Here is a 22,793-nt window from a genome sequence, read left to right as displayed (position 1 = left end):
CCAAAGAGTGGACGCCTAATGTTTTTGTGTTTGTCCTTTTGTAAAGTCTTTTATTTGCTTTTCCACTGTTAGGATTTTTATTTTTTATTACAATATTGTTTTATATTTTGTGGTGTGTAAATGGTAATCAGAAAAAGTATATAAAGCAATTGTCACCGCATGACAACATGCAGTGAATTTTCACAGTGTGTGTTTGATCAGGACTAGTTTTGGAGATGGAGACAGTGGGGTCAGCATCCAGGTCCTCACAGTGCTGTATCTCTTTGGTTTCTCTTTATCTCAGCTCAGACTTTTAAAAATGTTAGTGAATTGGTAGAATTTTGTTTTTATGTTATTAATGTATCAGATTTGCATGTAATGAGTCCTGGACTACAAACTCTCTGAAATTATAAATTATTTCAATAAATAATTTAAAAACTTAAATTTAAATTTAAAAAATTTTAAATAAATTACTTAAATAAAACTTTAAAAATATCTAAAAAGAAAAAACAATAAAAAAAAAAAAACAAAAACAAAAGAGAAAAACCCAGAGGACAAGCTTCCAAAGATGATGGTAATTATTTAAGACTGCAAGGTTGAACTCCATCTCAATAGGGTTTTGATTTTCCTTTGACTGGAGCCTGCTGGCTGAATGAAGCACTTTGTTAAGCAAGGCTATCAGACAGCACTTGGCACACTCCATTCAGAAGCCTGATACACTTGCCTGCATGTGTTTGTGACCTTTCGCTGTGAAAAGTTTAGTTTTAATGTTAAACTCTGATGAAAAAAAAAGCAATATGCAAGAATTACAATATTATAATGGAGGTATCCTTCTCATAGAGAAATAATAAGAAAAAAAAAACCAGAAGTAATACAATTACAATTAGGTAGAAAAACACAAGAAAGGTAAATAAAAACTGAGACAAATAGGATGGACTATTACACATACATTATATATACTCTTTAAGTTGTCCATTGGTATATTAGATTATACCTTCTTGGAAACTTGGTGAAATCTGAACATACCCACATACTAATTATAGCAAGCATGGTGAGAAAACCAATAGAATTAAAGTTCTAAGTGTGCTTCTTTCATGGCTCTGCAAGTTCGTCTTGACTCACTCTTGACTGACTCACCGCTAAAGCACAATTTCAAAGGTACCCGTTTCATTGCAGAATTACAACAAAGTCAGGCTTGGCATTTGGCTTTCTGCCTCTGGAAAGTGTGTTTAGGCATTCAGAACTTTCTTAGTGGGAACAGTGATATGTTCAGAGGAGACTTATTCTGATATGATCTTAAAGTGTCTAACCTATACGGATTTGGGGGCATTCCTTCAACAAAAGGAAATTAGCACAAAGAAGCCTTGTCCCTGTCTCTTTAGTTTTTAGGACATTTGCAGTAAATACTCATGTTTTCTGTTTATCCCATAAAATAGAACTTTCTGCAGAGAAGTAATGATCAGTGTTGCCTTGAAAGGTGACAAGCACACGTAAAACGCTGCAAGCATAAGCTGAAGGTTCCACAGGTTTGGTAAGTATAGGAGTGGGGGTTTAAATGCTGTAGCAAAGATGTTAAAGCAACACACAATTACAGGATTTAGATGGAAACACTAAGGAGACTCACTTGGGACTCTACACTTTTAAAAGTTGTCTTAGCTCTTGTGAGATAATAGTGATTACTTGTGAAACGTTTTGTTGTTGTTCAGTGTAGAGCTCTCTCTCTCTCTCTCTCTCTCTCTCTCTCTCTCTCTCTCTCTCTCTCTCACACACACACACACACACACACACACACACACACACAGACACTCACACATCGAGCCAAAGTCAATGGCAGTAGGTGGTTTGTGTCAGGACTGGTTTTGACGCCCCTCTCTCAGAATAAGATAAATGTAAGTGATGCGCCCCTGGGGTTGGCTGGACTCATTTTGTATTCAACACTCTGCCTGGCCCCTTTCTCATCTCTTTCTCCCTGTCTTTGTACATTCAAGCCTACTTGAGTTTCTTTTTTCTTTTGTAGAACTTGGTTCTTTTGATGTGCTGCAGGGCACGCCCTTCAGCAAAGAGTACTTCCCAGGAATCGGAAACATCAGCACACAGGTCTGAGAGGCTACTGTACAATAGCTAGCCCTGCAGCCCAAAACAAAACCTTTTCTCTTCCCCGAAACAGCAAAGTTCAGTGTATTCCACACCCGTGATTTTAAAGGCTAAGAGCTTCACAATGTGTAAAGTGCAGATTTGTTGACCCCATGGTAAAAATCTAACATGAGATGTGTCTGTATGGATTAGATACTTATTTCTTCATCTGGATTTCTTTTGTAATTATAAACGAATTTAGTTCTGCTTTACTGCTGCTGCAGTGTCAATATGTGTGAGAACTGTAGTACCAAGTTGTGTGGGGCCCGGGGTCATCTACTTCCCTTTGTTATTTTCCATCACAAATCATGTAAGATAGTGCCATGCTTTAACTCTTTATGTGCTGTGCAGAGGTGAGAGGGATGAGGTGTGAGTGCTGCAGTGTTACTGTTAGGCACACTGTCTACATCACCTATTCACAGAGACGATAATTATTTCACATCCACAAGTAGCACTTCTACTACAAAAGTTAAAAATGTTTAATAAACACACTACATTCTACTTAAAACGTATGTATGTTTACTCACATATATTTTATGTGACAAATCTTTCAGGACTATGTCACTGAATTAGAACTTGGAACTGAAAATCAAAAGAACAAAAACAAAGCAGAAGATAAGGGAAAATAGTGCAATTTAAGTTTATACACACAAAAATGTATTCAACCTAAAAAGCATCCAAGCTAAAACAAAAACTTAAACGATAATTAAATGAAAAGAAACATTTTATTAAAAAATCAACAACAAAATACTTAGAAAAGCAAGCTTGATAGAAATTTGGTAATTTTCTGACTTGACAAACTTGGAAAACCACTGTGAACGATGGAAATTTTGTTGGATTTTCTCTCCACACTGAGTTCATTTCATGTAAACACACTATCAGCATAACTGAAGAAGTTGGTATTGCTAAAACATTGATCTGTGAAAAAATAAAAACTTACCAGCATTTACTTTCGAATGCCTGGGACGCCAGTTTCTAAACCCACCACACACTAATAGTATGTCTGTGGCTCATGACATTGCTGCAAACTTCTAGAAATATCATTTTAGTGCCAATACTGTATTACTTTTGTATTCTCAACTTATTTCATGATTAGGTGATAAATCAACCAAACAGATGATTGTCATATTTTGAACATTGGTATATGTGTGTGTATGTATGTATTTAAGTATGTATATATGTATGCGTGAATGTATGTATACACACATATATATATTTGAAATATCCATCTCTATCTATCTATCTATCTATCTATCTATCTATCTATCTATCTATCTATCTATGTTTAAAGAAAGAAATGACATAATTTTTCAAATATAGCCGGAATATGTGTTTTTAGAAAAATATGGAATAATTCTTGTAATAAATTGGCAATGACCGCATTCCCTTCTTGACTACAGGGCATCCTACTGCTTTCAGTGTGCAGCCGAGTTATCAGTAGTGTATTGATCCTAGGGTGAACATTCTCCACAGCATACAAACAACCTCTGACAGTAGTGGACACCTGAAACATTCTGTAGGGGTCATTCTGCTTAAACAAAACCCCCATCATTAACGACTCAGACACAGAAGAGCACCGGAGATGGAGAGGCATATGCATGCCAACGAAGCCTTTGTTGAGCTGGATCATGAATTCATCTTGTTTCTTTCCTCAAGGTCACACAACATTTCTGAAATTAGATGTTTCAGAAGTGTTTGAACTTAAATTTGGTCAGACGCACAGGTGCATGTCAGACACTGTGGCACTCTTTGGTGTTTTGGCAATGGCTTACTGAGTCAGTGCATGTCTCCCATTCTAAGTCATACTTGCTCTGCTGTGAAGAAGCAGTTTCAGAGCCTCCTGGGTCAAGGAGGATTGCTGCTTTCTGCACCATGCTGATGCAAAGTGAATTGGATACAAACTTCATCCTTCTCTGAGTTGTCATTTCCTGTGTCCCCCTTTCCTGCAGGGATGCTGTCATTATCCTATAAGATTTCATTATGAACTGGCAAATATCAGAACAGCACCTGGTCTATACTCTAAAACAAACCAGAGATAGTCAGGTTTTTAAAGTGGATTTATGACTCTAGGTCTAGAAGTATTTCATTTCACTTTACCAAGATCTAAAATTCAGTTTCCTTGTTCCTCTAAAAATTTTTACAGCCTTAGCAGGGTATGGTGACACACATCTTTAATCCTAACACTTGGAAGGCAGAAGCAGATATCTAGGAGTTCAAAGCCAGCCTAGTTAACATAGAGAGTTTCAGGTGAGCCAGAACCACACTGTGCTAACTTACCTAATAACAACAAAGTATTGTAGCTACAGCTATGCCAACAGAAATTGCTTAGGAAAAAAAAACAGTTCTGAATATATTCACAGATTTTTCTCTTAAAAATAGTAATCGGATTGGGAATAAGATTCCAGAATTTTATATATTATATTAAACATTTACTTACAAAACAAGTCATAGGATACATTTGAGAGAAGACATCCAGCTAACTAATGCAATGACTTTGCTGATTGAGTTTCACCAAATATTTAGGGATTAGAATTATACAATAATTGATTTATTTATTTTTTATTTTAGTTACTAACTATCTTCTAAAACATTGTTTGGTTATTCTTTAAGGCTACTTATGCAATTTAATATTTCCTATTCTTTGTTTTTTAATCCGCATTCTCTGAGCTCCAGTAAATCTGACTGAATATAATCTAGGGACTTTTTTAAAAAAGAAGAAGTGGGCTGGTTGAGGTTATGACCTCCTTTTTAGGACTCCAGGGACCAAGAGTTCCAACTTGTTTTTTTTTTTTTTTTTTTTTTTTTTTTTTTTTTTTTTTTTTTTTTTATGAAGAAAACAGTCTAGGGGCGTCAGCAACTGCAATGACCAGCATAAAGCTGTGTGAGCTGGACCAATGCACCACATTGCAGTGTGTTATTCATGGTAACATTTATAAACATCTTCAGAGCCCTAACACCACGGTGAGGCAGAGCTAGCAATATGGACACCAGTTAACAGGTGAGAGATCAAGGACTGATCTTTAAAACAGTGTGTGTGCTCAAGCTCGTCCACTTTTCAGGGACAGGATACATAGTTTGGTCTTCCTTTTCCAGTGAGGTAGTCACTGCACATGCTCCACCCCCCTTGTCTTCCTGGCCTTTTCCTACTCTTGGAATATTAAAGGAGAGAGTTGCTGTCACGTATGTTCCCAGCCTAGCCGACTTCCACATTAACAGCATGCAACCCATGCTGACTCTATGAATGAACCCAGGTCTTCAGCCTTGCTCTAGGCCAGTGCTTCTCACCTTCCAGAATGCTGCAACCCTTTAATATAGTTCCTCATGGTGTGGCGGCCCCCAACCATAAAATTATTTTCATCACTACTGCAAGATTGCTGTTGTTACGAATTGTAATATAAATATCTGTGGTTTCTGATGCAGTCAAGTGACCACTGTGAAAGAGTCATTTTACCTACAGGTTGGGTTCAGAATCACTGGTCTAGGATGTGACAATTGAATAAATAACACGAGACTGAAACCTCCAAGCTGTAGAAAAGCTCTGAAACATTTGTGTTAAAGAAACAGATACCCACGTTGTCGGTAATTTAACAGAGCAATCATGCTAGGTTGAGAGTTCATGAAGGCAGACTGTGGTGATGGCACACAGTGGGAGCCCGTGCCCCATATTATGTTATTCTTGACTGTCTCCAACATGGATTGAGACATGTATGTGGAGCTCACTCTTAGTGATGGCTATAGGTTGCTTTTCTTTTTCACGCTGACTGACTTACAGAATTTATGACAACACACAGCTATTGATGTAGAAGTTGCCTCTGCATGGAAGTCCACACTAGCATCTTAGGAAGCTGCTCATTGCCCCAGGCTGAGATAGTATTGCTTTTGATTCTAATGGTTTTGCTGCTTCTGATAATTTAGTGGAAGCAGGATCCTTTGGAAATTCTGGGATCCCGAGATTATCCCTCTGGAAATCTGTGACCTTCTCTCTGTCCCCTTTTACCAAGTGTAATCTGCCCAAACCAGTAACTTCTCCCACCATTTTTTTTTTTTTTTAAGGAAAATATTTTCCATTTTTCCTTACAAATGCTCCCACTTTCTCTCTGCCATTCCTGCTTCTCCAGTTCTCTCATGTACAGGACAGAATTCTAGAAACACCTATTACATATCTTCTAAATACATGCACACACACATTGAATAGACATAGATAAAAGTTTAAAAATTAAAATGAGACATCTTAATGCAGTCAGTCAAACAGAGTAGATGAGTGGGCCTGACCTGATTGGCAGCTCCTGGGGGAACCTTAGCCCTTTCAGAAGCCTGGGAGGTCCCATGAAAATGGCTGCTTAGGAATAAACTGAGGGAAGCAGGTCGGGCAGACAGACAGATGCCTGTCACAGCACTGCAAGCAACTGCATCCCAACAACCATGTGACCTTGGAGGCGAATTCTGGGCTCCAGAACCAAATGCAGCTAACAAAACTTTTGCTCCAGCTCTGAGAGGCCTTGAGTAGAGAGCCTTTGTCTTATGCTCTCAGGTCCGTCTGATACTAGCTGAATTTCATTATTGTCTCATGCTGAGCTTGACCCACTTTGTAACTCTTAACTGAAGGTGTCATGCGCTCATTCCTGAGGTAATCACACCACTGTCATATCAAGCTTAACTCTCCTTATAAAAATCAGCCTGTACTTACCTGATAATACGAGTGGTGATAAAAATGTCAATGAAACAATATGGGACTCCTAATAAAATGTTTTTTTATTTACCAAACACTAAAGTAGATATGGAGTGTTGTATCTTGACGAATATAATGATCTTATTTAAGTCAGGACCAAGCTTGAGTTTAAACTGCAGGAGAGTGTCCTTTAGCAAAACATGTACTGTCATGGTTTCTGTCTCTCGTAAGTGTTCACATATCGGGAACTTGTCATTAAAGTACAATTTAATGGACAGTAAGATGGGTCTGTGCATAGATGTACTTGCCACCAAGTCTGAGAACCTGAGTTCAATTCCAGGAGCCAATATGGTGGAAGGAGAGAACTAACGTCTGAAACTTCCGCATACAGGTTTTACACACACACACACACACACACACACACACACACACACACACATTTAAATAAGTGAAAGTGATTTGAATTGGTTACTTTTTGTAAGCATAATATACAGTCACAGTATATGTTGAATTAAGGAAGCATAAAAATTACAAAAGGTGATTCTGTAAGTACTTTTTGTCTTATTGTGATTTTTCAGGGTTATTTCTTTATTCATTCATTGATCTGGGTTTGGATGTTCCTGTCTTTTACAGTCTAGCTATTATCTATTGTGACAATGATGTTTTATGAAAAGAAACAAGTAATGTGTACAATACCATTACATATTTCTGAAATTAAATAATTACAGCTGTGATTCTCCAAACAGTTCTGTGAAAGGCAGCTTACTACTGCCTGAAACTCAGCGTGAGGCTAGTTGCCTTCTGACCTGGCAGGCCCTCAGTGGCTGGAGAAGGTAGGTAGGAGTGTGATCTTGAGCGGTCTCTGCGAGGACTTGAAGATGATGGATTAGGGACAAGCAACCGTGAGTTCCAATCATCTGGCGTTCAGTCCTCTGATCCTGCAGCTTTCTCCCTAGCCTCCCGTTCCAAAGAGTGTCATAGAACAACAGATGCTATCACTCTAAGGAGGGGAGGGGGATGGGGAGCACAATCAAAGAGACAGCGACACGATTTACTCTGAGGGGACCGCGGTTATTTCACGTGGGCTGTTTTATGCAAAATGAAGCACAAATCACCTGCAGTTGGAAAACCCTGGCAGAGCCCGCACAAGTGAGAGAGCAAGTCAGCTAGCTGCATATTCAAGCGCCGCTTCTAGAGAAGCTTTGAAGAAAGCAGGCGGCGGCGACCCCCACCTTCAGGCATAAATGAACTCTGAACATACTCATTTGCCATGAAGGATGAGATGGAGAGATGCTGGCGCCTGGGGCTCTGCCTCTCCGCGCCTTCTTCCCTGAGTCGTTCTGGTGGGTTTTTGTGTCCCAAAGTTGTCCCTGTGCAAACAACAGGTTGAATATTGTAGGTGTGGGTTATTAAAGTGTCCCCGGGACAATGGCAGTCTGTGTCCCATTTGTAACGCTTGGATTAATCTTTGCAAAGTGCACACAAAATGTGACATGATGTTGGCTTCCAACATTATTCAGTCTGCATAGCAGCAAATCCTGCCCTGTCTCCCTGGAAATAAAACTCTGCAGACTGCCCCTGCCATCTCAAAGCGACCTATCATTTATGCTGCAGAGTAGGGACACCCTGGTAGCGCGGTTGTGAGTGAGATTTTGTAGTTTGAAGAGACACTCACGATGGAAATAAATTGTGGTTTATCTTGTCCACGGCTTCCCTAAAGGAAGACTGCAGTTAGCTAAGTCGTATTTTATTTTGCTTCCTAAGGAAGAAATAACAAAGTATTAATTTCCGGATAGAATCCCACATTAGCTTAGGATTGTAACTGCTTAAGTGACATTTCCTCTTTTTCCACATCTTTCCTTTTCTGAAGTCTGAAGGGAAGTGCTATAATACAAAGGGAGCCGCCTGCCCTCAAAACCGGTCACACACCAAACAATATTTCCTTTTCTCCTTTTTATGCCTCAGGAGATGCTAAAATCTTGAGGCCAAGCTTTATCCTAGTGGTGTCTCTTTCTTGGGAAAGGTGTGACATGGTGGGGTCTAGGAAAGGACTACTCAAGTCACTGCATTTAAGAACATCTCAATATTGTAATTTGAAAAGTAGTTGAGAGAGACATGACCCAGAGTTATCAGAGAGCCAAGTGAACAACCATCTCATATCCAAGATCAACTCCGCATTGGTCTTGTGTAGAAGGAATGGAAGTTGCCTGATGAACTGGAACTAGATGAATCAGGCATCCTTCCAGAACAGCAGTTTTTAAAAGGTCTGTGTTCACTGTTTAAGTCTAGGAGAGCCACATGATGTTTGTTCATTTACTGTGTGTACTCACTGGTTTTGTATGTCAACTTAACACAATGTGGGTGGTGTCATTCCTGGGCTGTGGTCTTGGGTTCTGTAAGAAAGCAGGCTGAGCAAGATTTGGGAAGCAAGCCAGTAGTAAGCAGCACTTCTCCATGGCTTCTCCATCAGCTCCGGTCTCCAGGATCCTGTCCTGTTTCAATTCCTGTCCTGACTTCCTTTCATAATGAACAGCAGTCTGAAGTGTAAGCCAAAGAAACTCTTTTCTCCCCAACTTGGGTTTGATCACGGTATTTCATATCGATAGCATGATGTTCTAACAGGTGTGTTGATTCAGGGTGTCCTCAGAACATGTACGAACAGTGTCAAGGGGCTAGGAACGACCTTTGTACCCATCGAAGCAAGCGGATGATCAGCCCTTCCTGTAGAACACACTTTCATTTTCCCTGTTCATAAAATCAAATTCAGAAGTTTCAGTTATTAAGCCAGTTTATGATTAAAATATTGACTCAATTTGTTTGGCATAGTGAAAGTCAGTATGAAGTTTGATTTAAGGGGAGAGGGGTACACAGTCGACAGAGAGGGCTATAGCTAAAATCCACACACAGGGGTTCACAGTTCACCTAGAAGAGTGGGGCTTTGTGACCTGAAGCACAGAGCCTGGTTGGGGTGGATGTGGCCCCATGTAGAACAGGTGGTATTTTGGTTGTGACGCCTGTAAGTGACCCGGAAGCTGACTTACTAAGTGACCCGGAAGCTGACTTACTATATTTCCTTTCCCTGACCCGGAAGCTGACTTACTATATTTCCTTTCCCATTGGGGCAACTTGCTCAGGAGGAAGTTGCAGGATCGGTCACTGTTGCACAGAGCAAAACTTGCACATGGCTTCTTGTGATTTCTCTCTCCATGACTTCATTGTCCGGCTGCAGTGTATTTGCTTGGTCGTGAAGTTCTAACAGGTGTCTTGTTTCAGGACACCTTGATTTTGGGATTTGAGACAGGGTCTCATATGCTACATGAATTTGGCTGGCTCCAAATTTCTTGTGTAGCGAAATCTGCCCTCAAACCCCTGCTTCTACTTCCCAAGTGCTGAGATTACACCACCAGCCCTGGCTGTGCTGATATTTTTAAAGATATTTTTAAAGTGTGGCAGGAGGAAAGAGACTGAAAAAAAAAAAAAAAAAAAAAAAAAAAGCAACATCAAGATCAACATATTAAAAAGTCAGTTGGCATTGGATGTGGTCTGGTGACACATGCCTTTAACTCCAGGACATAGGAAGCAGAGGCAGGCAGACCTCTTGAGACTGAGGCCAGCTTTTTCTACATAGTGATTCCATAACAGCCAGGGCTACATAATGAGATGCTACCTCAAAACAACAACAACAACAACAACAACAACAACAACAACAACAACAACAACAGCAGCAGCAACAACAACAGCAACAGCAGCAGCAACAAAAAACCACCACCAACAAAAAACAGCAGCAGCTAGTTGGCTCAGAAAGACTGGAAGTTTTTGACCAACTCAGCTTCATACAACAAACTGAGCATGTTCAAGAAAAGCCCAAGCTAGACAAAATGTGGAAGAGGCCTGTGCTATGTGCCCGGAGCTTTGTGGTTCTTTACTTTTGGGGCTTCTTGCTTAGCTTTCTAGCCCACTCCTATCTGGAGAGCTTCTCCTTTCTCAATAAGCTGTCTCCATACCTATTTCAAACATATGTTCCTGGTCCAGTGCACTGCCCTCAGACTTGAGAGCCTGAATATGTGTCCCTGGGACACTCTGAGAGGGGCCTTTCCAATTCCTCACCTGTAACACTAAGATCATGCAGCCTGAGTCTTGTCATGGGTTGGCCAGGGATAAAGGGGGATGTTGCAAACAAAATGGACCAGAAAGAAACCTGCCCATTTCACAAATGCCTGTCACTATCATCATTCTGGGAACGTCAGATTAAAAGGAGACAGTGGTTCAATATCACCAACAGAGTAAATCGGAGTGCTAGTACAGCCAACCAAAGGCAAGCACCTGTGGCTTTGAAGTGATCCTGTAACCCACCTTTGGGGACTTGTAAACGCATTACGTTTTAAATAGACTATCGTAAAGGAGCAAATAGCCAAGTACCCTAAAGGGCTTAAACACACAGTTTATCTGTTGCTAATGGCAAAATGGAACAAATTTAAATGTTTTCCCCTAAAGAAGGCTAGTCTTATAAAAAACGTTATCACTTGTTGAAAGCAATTTAAATATAAAAATTTAACAGATGGAACCACAGCGCCACCTTCTGGCTATACAGATGTCAGCAGTCATCACAACAGTACGGAAAGGAAAATGTGGTCTTTGTCAATTCACCTTAAAAACTAAAAATCTTAACTGTAGCACAGGACGATGACCTAGCTAATTGGGGGTGGGGTAAAAAAAGGAGGATCGCTGATTCAAAGCTGATTGGGCTATAGACTCCTTAGCCCGGGAAGCATAGCAACCCCCTCTCTAACACAGAAAATAACAAGGGAGCTGGGGTACAGCTCAGTGGTTAGGGCTGGCCTAGCAGACATGGGGCTCTTGGCTGGATCCCAGCAAAGTTATCAGTATTTTTGTTTTTAATAGGAAATAAAAAGGCGTTTAAAAATAACCCCTTCAGTCTGGTGTTAGTCTATGACTGTTTGCATAAGCAGGCTTGCTTCACTGCTATCCATATGACTGTTGGGCATGGTGTGGGAGAGATGTGCTTGACACCCTTCATGTTCTGCAGCTATTTAAGACACAACACAACTCAATAGAACAGATTTGACCTTGATTTAAGGGGCATAGCGCAAAGTCTGCCTTTGAACACACGGGGATGCAATATAGGGTTCTTTCAATTTATCTGACGCTCAAAAGTCCTTTAAAATGACTCTGCATTGACTTTTGTGAGTATAAAACGCTCGCTAAGTCACAGGGTGACTAACATCTGTAGTTTCATTTGTACACTACTCTCAAAGAGGCCTTTTATGATATACCCCACAGAAAAAAAAAGTCAAGGTCGTATTTCTTACTCTCGTAGGATCTGTTTTTACTGACACATGTTGTGTTGAATGAAAATGTTATTATAACACTATTTGGAGACTACTGTGAACAAGGCCAAGGGATTTACATTGATTTAAAAATAAATGCTTTCAGCAGTACTATTCGGAGCATGTTGTCACTATTTCCATTTTACAGATGAGGAAAAGCAAAGGGAGACTCTGAGTAACTTTCCTAGGCTTACACAGTTGACACACAGGGTCATCCTGTCATTCCCCAGATCCACCACATGAGGGCTTAGGGGAGGAGCATTGTCAGTAGGTGTCAGGAAAACCAATTTTGATTCCAATCCTGTGGGGGTGGGGGTGGGGGTGGGGGTAGGGGTGGGGGTGGGGGTGGGGGTGGGGGTGGGGGGCAGTATGCCACATTCTTAAAGTACACTAATTTTTTAATTAGATTATGCAAAACCATCTGTGACAGAATGAAGTCGTGATGTTATTTTGACCAATTAGCTTTTGTAGGTTAGGGTATGTGATCTTGTGATGTACGTACACACCATAAAATAATTAAGTAAGCTAACACACCAGTCTCGTCACTCACTTACTGTTTGTGTAGAGAATTGAGGCCCTTGTTGTTTTCTTATCCTGAGGTTTGAGTGCCCCAAAGTTATGTTGGAACAGAATCTTTGTTTTATGTTTTCTATGTTCTTCTGTGTAAATTCACCTGGGTGTTTTATTTTCATATCAAATATGATGTTCCTATAGCCAAAGATCATCTTTTGCCCCCCCCCCCGACTCAAACATTTTATCCAGTCTGTGCTCCTGCAGACCTCCTGCCTTGAATATCAGCATGAAATCTGTCTTCCTACAGACACACTGGCAGCCGTAACAGACTTCACTAGTCAGTGAGAGATTCGGCAGTCCCTAGAGGAATAACCAGGATCTGTAACAAACTATACTGGATTCTGGGTTTGGGTCTGAGTAAAGAGCAATTGAGCAGTGACAAGCCTTGGTCTGTCCAACATGCATACTCCCTGTGGAGGAAGAGAACGGGGGTCAGGAAGGGCTTTGTTGTGTTTGGAAGCCATGTGAGGGGAAGCAAGTTCTGAGGAAGGAAGTGGTACAAACTTGACTGCACTGATTAGAATCAGTCTCACCTTGGATGCTGGCCTTAGTTTTTCTTAATTCTGCTCCCTAGTCAGACCCATGTTTATTATCTCTGGTCCAGTCAGCAGCTATTTTCTCCCAATATGCTATCTTTTTGAAAGCCTGTTTGTGCTTAGATAGTTGTAAACCTCCCTGATGTCCCTATCCCTTTATGACAGTCAGGCCGGATGCTAAGCAAAAATGCTTTGACTGACCATGGACCGAGCCAATAGAACGTGAATTTAAAATTATATGTGTTACTTTAGTTTTGATTTAAAATATACCTGAAGTCTTCCATTTGTCTTCCCATAATCCTCAATGTGCTTCCACTACCTTTCCAACCACTTGGATTTAAAAAAGCTAGCTCCAAGTTTCTAGGGCTGAAGAAAGCCATCAGATTGAGATCCAGAGGTCCAAGGGTGTGTGTGTGTGTGTGTGTGTGTGTGTGTGTGTAATGAATATGTATATGGATTCCCATTTCTTATTTTCTTTTCTACTTTCCATTTCTTCTTTTAAAGAAGAGTATTTTTTTCATACAGTATATGCTGATTATAGTCTCCCCTCCCTCTGCCTTTCTCTCAGTTTCTCCTCACTGTTCCTCCCATCTGGATCCATTTTCTTTCTGTCTCTCCTTAGAAAACAAATGGGTATTAAAGAAACAATAATAAAATTAAATTAAAAATCCAAATAAATTGAAATACGACAAAATAATCAGACAAGAAAAAGATCCAAAGTAAAACACAGGAAACTCATATAGACTCAGAGACACACACGTTCACACACTAAGGAAACCCAAAGTGGTAAGCCACCATATATAAGCAAGGTCTGTAAGATAAGAAAGAATAACAAAAATTCTCTGACTTATATCATGAGACAAAGGACCTCCAAAGATGCCTTTGAATTCACTCTGTGTTAGCCATCCACTGCTGGGCATGGGGTCTGCCCTTAAGACTGGTTTGTTTCCCCAGTGAAGATACCTGAAGAACATGTATTTTTCATTTACAAGTGACTATCAATTGGAGGTGGCTTTTGCATTAGGAAATATATCCACTTCTCTTAGCCCCAGACCCATGAGGCCCTGTTTAGGTCACATGCCTGCCAGCTCTGGTGTGTCTGGAAGGCCTTGTGTTTACAGCCACGCTACTGACAAAAGTGATTCCCTTCTCAGCAGCTATCAGTTGACAAGAGCATTTCAGTCAGAAGTGGGGCTTTGTGCCCAGCTGCCCTCTGCCATGCTGGGATTTTTCTCAGGCTTGACCTTGTGCAGGTCTTGTGCATGTTGTCACAGCAACTCTGAGTTCACATCTGCTCTGCTGTGTCTGGCTGGCACTGTGTCCTTGTGTGTCCTCTTCCCTGAGTCTTTGGGGGAGGGGCCTTGGTAGAGACACCTATTCAGTGCTCTCTCTGATGCTCATCAGAAAAACTAAGGTACTGTGGAGAGCTCAGTCCTAAACGAGACCAAAGGACACTACATATGCTTCTCTTTTTCTTTTCTTCTCCCTTCTCTTTTCTTCTTCTCTCCCTTCTCCATCCCTCTTCCTCCTGTGACTCTTCTCCCTCCTCCCCATAGTCCTCACGTAGCCTAGATTGCCCTTTGACCCACACTCCCCTTGCCTCAGCTTCCCTCCTCCTGCTATGCTGTACTCAGGTTCTGAATCATCACATAGAAGATGATGTTCTGATTGCTGTGAATTCTGGGTGACTGAAAAAATACTCTGTAAGGCTCAGCCTCGGAGGTTTTCCAGGAGTGAAGGGACATATTTTACTGGCAGACAGTGTTATTTGCTTTAATGTGGCTTCCCTTTTGTACTTCATATACTATCGGAAACTATGTTAAAGATTTTTTATTTTAGTACTACTTTGTAGGTCACTCTGCTACATTTGAATATTTATATTAAAGCTACAACCCCCAGATGATCCATCAACTCTGTTTTCTCTGCCTACATCAAGATTGCCAGAGATGGTTGAACAATTCTATCTATGTAGATCAGATCATCATAAGGCCAGCAGAATCCTCAACAACGAACACTGGGCTTCTGTGTTTCTCTAATGAGTTCTCCTATTCTTTATTCTTACAGCTTCGAACATCCATCTTCAGCAACAACCTGTAAAAACCGGAATCCAGCAGAATACATGTTCACCGTCTTGCTACTGAACTGAAGGTTACAGATAAGCATACCCTCCTTTGCGCTTTCTGTGACATCACAAGGAAATCAGGATTCCTTCCCTAAAAGATTTGTGCTGTGGGTCCCATCCCTCTTTACTTCTTAATTCTCCACCTGTTGGTGAATTTTCAATATATATTACAGCTGCCCTCTCATTTGAAAAAAAAAAAAAACACACAAAAAAAAAACAACAAAACAAACAAACACCCAAACTCTCTCCTACTTCGGAACAAATACACAAGCAAATAAAAAGCATATTTATTTTCTCCCTTGAGCAAGCCTTTCTTGCTTCACCACCACGTTCTAGTTCACTTATTCTTCCTTCTTCTACATCGGTTGCCTGATTCTGGTTTCCAGCGTCTTCAATCCTCTTCTGCCTTTTCTCTGTCTCTGTCTCTGTCTCTGTCTCTGTCTCTGTCTCTGTCTCTGTCTCTCTCTCTGTGTCTCTCTCTGTGTCTCTCTCTGTCTCGGTGTCCCTGTCTCTCTTTGTCTTTGTCTCTCTGTCTCTCTCTCCTTCTCCTCCTGTTCCTCCTTCCTTTCTGTCTCTCTTTCCCTCTCCTGCTCCTTCTTCCTCTCTTTTTCCTAAATCCTGTTCTTACCAAATTCCTCGGGGAACTCCAAGTTCTGTGCTTTTTGAGTGTTTGACTATTTCTATTGAACAAACCTTCTCTTGACCCCTACAAGCACTCACTCCTCTGCTTCTCCTAGTTCTCTATCAGCTCCTTTTCGGTTTTTAATTCATGCTTGTGTCCTTTGATGAAGTTCATCACGCTGGGTTCTGTTCTCAGAATGAACCTTGTCTTAAAAAGGCTCACATGTTCCTCAGCTCATTTGTCACATTTTAAAACTCCCGTCAAGGCCCAGTCCCCTGCATTCCCTAAACAGTGCTCTCTCTCTCTCTCTCTCTCTCTCTCTCTCTCTCTCTCTCTCTCTCTCTCTCTCTCTCTCTCTTACACACACACACACACACACCCCTTGGGACTAGAACCCTGCCCTCTTACTGGAGTGGTGCAAGGATTTCCAGCAGGCCCACGCCTCACATCCCCCTCCTAAACGGTGTCCTTGGGCAGAGAGACTGAGTCTTTGAAACAGAAACGCGACAGTCACTACTCCACTTTCAATGCCCCAAAGCACTCTCAAAAAATATAACCCAACAACTCTGATACACGTTGTATGGAGCTAGGTTCACTCCTATTGCTTCCCAAACCTCTCAGTTCTTTCCTTTTCTATTTCCAGTCCAGATTTCCATCCTTCCATCCTCGGAACATACGCTATTCTCCAACCTCGCGCCTCTGTTCACGTTGGCCGCTCACTCTGAATGGTCCGTATTTTGTTTGCCTGGGGAAAGCCCAGTAATTTCTCTGGGGTCATTTGGAATCTAGTCCTCTTGGGAGCCTTGCTGAGCCCCGTTCTGGGTTGCAAATCACCTTTTATGTCCTCTGCGATAGAACTTATCACAATTTATTATCATTGGCTGTTAAATTGTCTTTCTTCCCCAGTAGACTGTAAACATCACCACAATTCTGATGTCCACAGCTGTTCAGAAATGGACGGGGTTGTAAAAGGCTGCAAGCCAAATGGTTTGTGCGTGGCTCAGTTAGACTTTTATAATTGGGCGGCTTTCTGCCCTTAATGCTCATCACCGGCAAATGCTCCCGACAAACTACTTCGTCTTCCTGAATGCCAGTTGTGTTTTCCTCTTGTGTGACTTGGGTCATCTGTCTCCCTGTTCTTAAAAAAAGCATGTCTCTGTATTGCTCATGCGGACATTACTTTCAGGTTTAAGGCCAGCTTTCAAACCTCTCCTCGGCACAAAGTGTTTTGTCGCCTCTGTGAAAGACCCGGCTTTCCACGGAATTCTCAAAAGTTACAGGATATTTTTAGGTCCAAATCACCCATAGTTTTTTATAGTGGTCATGCTGTCTTCCAGGTAAGTGAGATCTGGAGGAGTAGATTTTTCTCTTTCTCTGCATTCTTTGTAATCTGCTGTGTTAGTTTTATGGAACACAACACATGTTACCTTGTGCTGGAGTTGTGTGCAGACATGATATCCCTTAAAATAAAATAATAGCTCTGAAATAGTAATAGTGTCATATCTGTATCTGAAGTGCATGGTGTGTGTGTGTGTGTGTAGTGTTTGTGGTGTGTGTGTATGTGTAATGCTCTCATAAAATGTAAAATGTGTGTTAAATACATCAGTAAATCAGCTCTTCTTCATCTTTCTCTCTATGTCTCTACAGAACTTTTTTCCTAATCCACAGTCTTGTTTTCTGTTGCCTTATTTTAAATTAGTATACAAAGCAATAGATTTCCTTACAGCATCTCATACATTGTTAATTTTGGTGGATTCTGCCCCGTCTTCCTCTTCTTTCTCCGGGGCCCCTGTACTCACTGCACAGCTCCCAGCCAGTGTCTGCCTTACAACTTCCATGGCACGTGTGTTCTCCTGTTTTTCTCACCTTCACATCTTAAAGCCCCTGTGTCCCTCTCAGAGGCCCCTTTCTAGCATTCTGACCTCTGTCCACACTCAATCCCACATAAACAACACACATAGCTGTAGAAACTGGAACCCATGCATGAGAGAGAACATTCACTATTTGTCTCTACAAGTCTGGGTTATGTCACCTGAGAGTTTCTAGTTAAGTTCATTTTCTTGAAAATTTCATGGTTCTTTTTCTTCAAGGCAGAAACATCTCTTTTGTGTGCAGGTGGCCCATTTGCATTATCTATTCATCTCATGACAGTCATCTGTGTTGATTCCTCTCTGCTGTCATGAACAGAGCAGCAGTAAGCATGGATGATCCGGGATCTGTAGCGTATGGAGTCTCCTGGGTCCTGGAGTTAGCCCATACTTTTTAGCCAGTTTTTCTCATTTCCCTTCCTCTCAGTGGTTGAATAGTTTCCCTCTCTATCTGTAATTGTCAAAACTCACTTCCTCAGCTCACACACTGCTTCTCTGTAGCAGTTGCCCAGCGTTTTCTGCCAGAGGCATTCAGGTCTGTACTGTTAGCTAGAGGACTGACAAAATTAAATTATTGATTGACTTCACCTGACAGATGAGTATAGGAGAGTAGAGTGCTGGAGGAACAGGTTTTGCAGACCTGAAGCTAAGGCTACAGGCAGAAGCTAGGCAAAGGGACTGGCATTGGCACAAGAGAACACATGCCTGGGGCATTGGTTTTCTAATGTCCCCACTAGAGGGCACTAGGAAGATCAGAAGTGTTGCTGAACTATGAGCAGGGATGAGGGAGATGGGTTTGCTGGCATGTGACTCTCGTGCATAGGTGTGCTGGCCTGTATTGAGGCGGGGTAGGTTTGCTGGCTTATGATGAGAGAGATAGGTTTGCTGCTTATGGGCGAATCTGGCAGGGGGCTTCTTGAAACCTGTCTTTTAACTCATGATTCATAAGCAGTTATATTCACCTGGAATAAAGTTTTATTTTCTACTAATAGTTTCTGTTAAAGCATAATTGGTTACTGAAGACCAGTTGACTCTCATGGGTCTTTATAGTGGGCATAGCTCCTTCGAGAATGTGCCTGGAGATAGGAGGATCCTGCATTTCCTTTCTTGCTGGGCTTGGGAGAAGGTGGGAAACGCAGAAATTTGAAAGGTGAGGGATGTGGATTTGAAATGTGCTTGGGCTCACTTGCTAGTTTACGATCTTAGTCAAGTTACTCAACTTGTCTACGTCTCAGTTTGTATTTTTATGATTTATTTTTATTATGTTTGTGTTCTGTAGGAATGTGTGCTTATATGTATTTATGCCACAGAAGGCAGAAGAGGGCGTCAGATTCTCTGGAGCGGGATTTACAGGCAGTTGTGAGCAGATGACTTTTTCTGAAGACAGTGGTTTAAATTTCTTCACATTTGAAATCCTAGATGAGCATCTATGTTGGACATTATTTAAGACTGTGATGTAGAATCACCCCATCCCTGGCACATAAACTGCTGAGGCTTTCTTGTATTGTGCAGATATTCCAGGCAGTGTGTTTACACGACTTACATATGCTTTCCTCTATACGATAGTCTATAGGGAAGAAGGCTATACACAAGTGTGTGTCTCATGTGAAGCAAGAGATTGAAGGGAATTGTATTCTCAAACAACTTGAAAATCAGGCTTACCGAAGTTATATTAAATTTGTAAGGATATATACAAGCTGTTTCTTGTTTATATTTGGATATATGATCCACTTCCTTATAGGGATCTATTACAGTGGCTCCAATGTTGACCAGTGGTAAAAGCTAGCACATGAGTCTGAGTTAAATCCAGGTGGTAGCTTTGATGACACCACCTTAGTGAGCGCTCACCTGTGACTGAGTGCTCACCTGTGACTGAGTGCTCACCTGTGACTGAGTGCTCACCTGTGACTGAGTGCTCACCTGTGAGTGCTCGCTCACCTGCGGGTGCTCTCCTCCTGAGTTGCTAGTGAGTGGCTATGACAAAATACCAAACTGATCTTTTCATCTCTTTGAGTATTCTTGACTGCATAAGCACATTCTTTCTGAACTCTCAGGTTGAAATAGACTTGGGTCTCAAAGCACACAGCAATTTTGTTGAGCCAAACATAGCTAATGTCAAAGCCACTTGATTTGACATAGTGTATGTCCGCCGACTCGTGCATGGCAGGTATTTGTGCCTGTGTTAACCTTGATTCATTCCTCTTAGACGACAGGTCTGTATTTGGAAGCAGCTTCAGGGTGAATTCAGATTTATCTGCTTCATGATTCTAGTGAGCCTCGTAGAAGGAGATCTACTTTTTTGTTTGTTTGTTTTTTGTTCTGTTTTATTTCAGAGACATGGTCTCTCTATACAGCCCTGGCTGTCTTGCTATGGAGACTAGGCTAGCCTAGAAGTCACAGAGATTCATCTGCCCCTGCCTCCTGAGTGTATGCCAGTACACTGTCTAGGAGACCTGCTTAATCTATTTCTCTCATTAAAGACATTGGAGATTCTGGACCCATTTCAAGACTCACTCATAAGCTTTGGGTCCTTGTTACTATGTCAAAGGACAGTTTGGTCGGTTCTGAGGCTTCACTAATTGGAAATTGTGATAAATGATTTATGGAGAATAAGGATGAGTCTTGTTCTGCAGTTTTCCAAAGAAGCAGATGTGAGCAGTGTTTAGAACAGGGCAAAGGCCACCTGTAAAGAGGAAGAGCCCAACAGATGATGGGAGTTTTAAAGCTCCTTGCCCTGTGGAGCCGGTCACTTCTCAGCTGGTCACTGGAGGGTGGGGGAGATCCTAGAAGGAAGACCCATATATGAGGGGATACAAGCTGAGCAGCTCTGACTGAACTCTAGTGGGCCTCAGCTTCACTGCGCCCCTCCTAGATTCTGAGGAAAGCCCCCAGAACTTCAGGAAGCCCCATTTAAAATCATGAACTCTAGAGTATTCACACTCATAGGTACCCACAACCTGTTACAAATACACCTCAAATGCTCACAGGGGAAGGAAGCAGAGACCATCTCCAATCTATCTTTCTTCTTAGAGATCTCAGGTGAGGAAAAGAGACAGTGACCCGACTGCTCTTTTGCTCAATGATTGTCATCTGTTGGCATCTGGCTTTGAAAACTCAATCATTTTCAACTTTCTCTCCCTCATACTCATACTCAGTTAACCTCTCACATTTCTCTGGCTCTCCCTGGCAAATATATCTATTGTCTTTACCTTCCACCCTCGTTTGACTAAGATGTCTCGTTCAAACGACTTTGAATAAGCCTTCAAAAATTCATTTCCTTTCTGAATTTACTCTGTGTGTGTGTGTCTGTGTGTGTGTGTGTTCGAGTGTGCATGTGCATGTGCATGTGTGTATTATGTGCATGGAGGTGGTGTTCACGTACACTAAGTTTTTGCGTGGAGGTCAGAGGACGACTGTGTAGGTCAGTTCTCTACTCCTGCATTTTATGGTCGCAGGTGATTGAGCCTGGGACAGCAAGCTGATGCTACTGGTGCTTTACCCACTGAGCCATCTCACTGGCCTGCATCAGGCTTTTTACTGGTCCCTTTCCCTTCCATTTGATGAGGTGCTACAGGTTTAACCTTTCTAAGCCATTCCTTTAAGAGCATACAGTTCTTGGTGTTTTTCCTTTGGTCATGAATTGCCAGTGACTGCCGGTGGAGGTTTCGATGCATCCCATGGCTTTGAGCCTCTGTGAACACCAATCAAACTGTGGCCTCTCAGGCAGTTCACGGACTGAAGTCCAAATGGCCAGCCACTGTACCAATTATCCCATACTCTTGAAGTTGAAACACTCCACTTAAAATACTGGCGGAAGAGGGTGGGAGCAGACCTGGTGAAGTAGTACCAGGCTTCACATTTTGTTCAGAGCACTTCAGGAGAGCAGCCTACATTCTCACAGACTCCCATCATACCTTGCCAGGTGGGATGTTTGCTTTTCCAATCTACTCTTGTCCTATATAATTTCTGTCCCCATGACTCACTCAGGTCTGGCTGTATGGACTGTCTGACCGCATCCTAAGCTTGCCCTCTATACTCTAACCTCAGAGCATCTGCATTGTCTGTCCCTGAAGTGAAGAATGCTTTTTTCCTGAATCCCAACATACTTAACTTTCTCACTCCCTTTGCGGTTTTCCTCAAATACTGGGTTCTCCCTGGGACCTCACTTCCCACTCTCTTTGCAGGAGCACATTCCCATTCCACTCTGGCCTGAAGGCCCCTGCTCTTGTATTTTAGTTTTTTTCTCTGCTGTCTTTACCTTGTAACTGACCAGTTATTTACAGATCTATCTCAATTATTCATCTGTCTTCTGTCAATTGTAAGTTATTTGAAGACAGGAATTTCTAGCTTTAATAATAGTGTGCCTTGTTCTGTTTGTTCATTTGTTTATTTACTTAATTTATTTTTTAAGCTGCAATCCTCTTGTATAAAAAGTGTCTTGCACAGAGTACGCACTGCTATAGGACTGATGGGCGAATGCAGAGGGTGGGATTTCGGAGACCAGTCTTAGCTTTCTGGATCACGGCTGTGCTGCACTGTCACTGCCCCGCCTGACACACTTCAGACTTCATACCTGGTGCTCATCCACTGCTTGCTCCTCCAAGTTTCTTTTCCTCACCCATGTCTCTGTTGCTCTGTGCCCACCACTGTAAAAGTGTTTTCTGGCTTTTCCACATGACTCCAGCTACACTAAATTCCAGTGTATTCCTTGAGAGAACACCTCATCTGCACAGCCTATCTCCTTCCCTTATTCTCCTCAGAGAATATTTTTCTGTCATGTTAATCTGACGATTAAATTTATCCTGCATCCTGACAGCATGTATATTTATATCCATGGATGTTACTTACACCATGTATGCTTAAGTTTCCCAATGTTTTCTTTTTCCTTGCAACTTTGAAAGCTCTCTGAAAAGTCAGAGTATGCAGGGAGGATTGCCATACAG

General features: G+C 41.6%; 1 protein-coding gene across 1 annotated transcript in view; it reads right to left on the bottom strand.

Moving 5' to 3' along the window:
- Positions 1 to 22,793, bottom strand: part of Grid2 (glutamate ionotropic receptor delta type subunit 2) — a 1,355,396-nt gene that overhangs the window by 7,501 nt on the left and 1,325,102 nt on the right. The gene's annotated exons all lie outside the window — the stretch shown is intronic.

Source organism: Arvicanthis niloticus, chromosome 9, assembly GCF_011762505.2.
Source record: "Arvicanthis niloticus isolate mArvNil1 chromosome 9, mArvNil1.pat.X, whole genome shotgun sequence".
Classification (NCBI taxonomy): domain Eukaryota; kingdom Metazoa; phylum Chordata; class Mammalia; order Rodentia; family Muridae; genus Arvicanthis; species Arvicanthis niloticus.
Note: the sequence above shows the minus strand (reverse complement) of the source record. Positions and strands in the feature narration are given on the sequence as shown.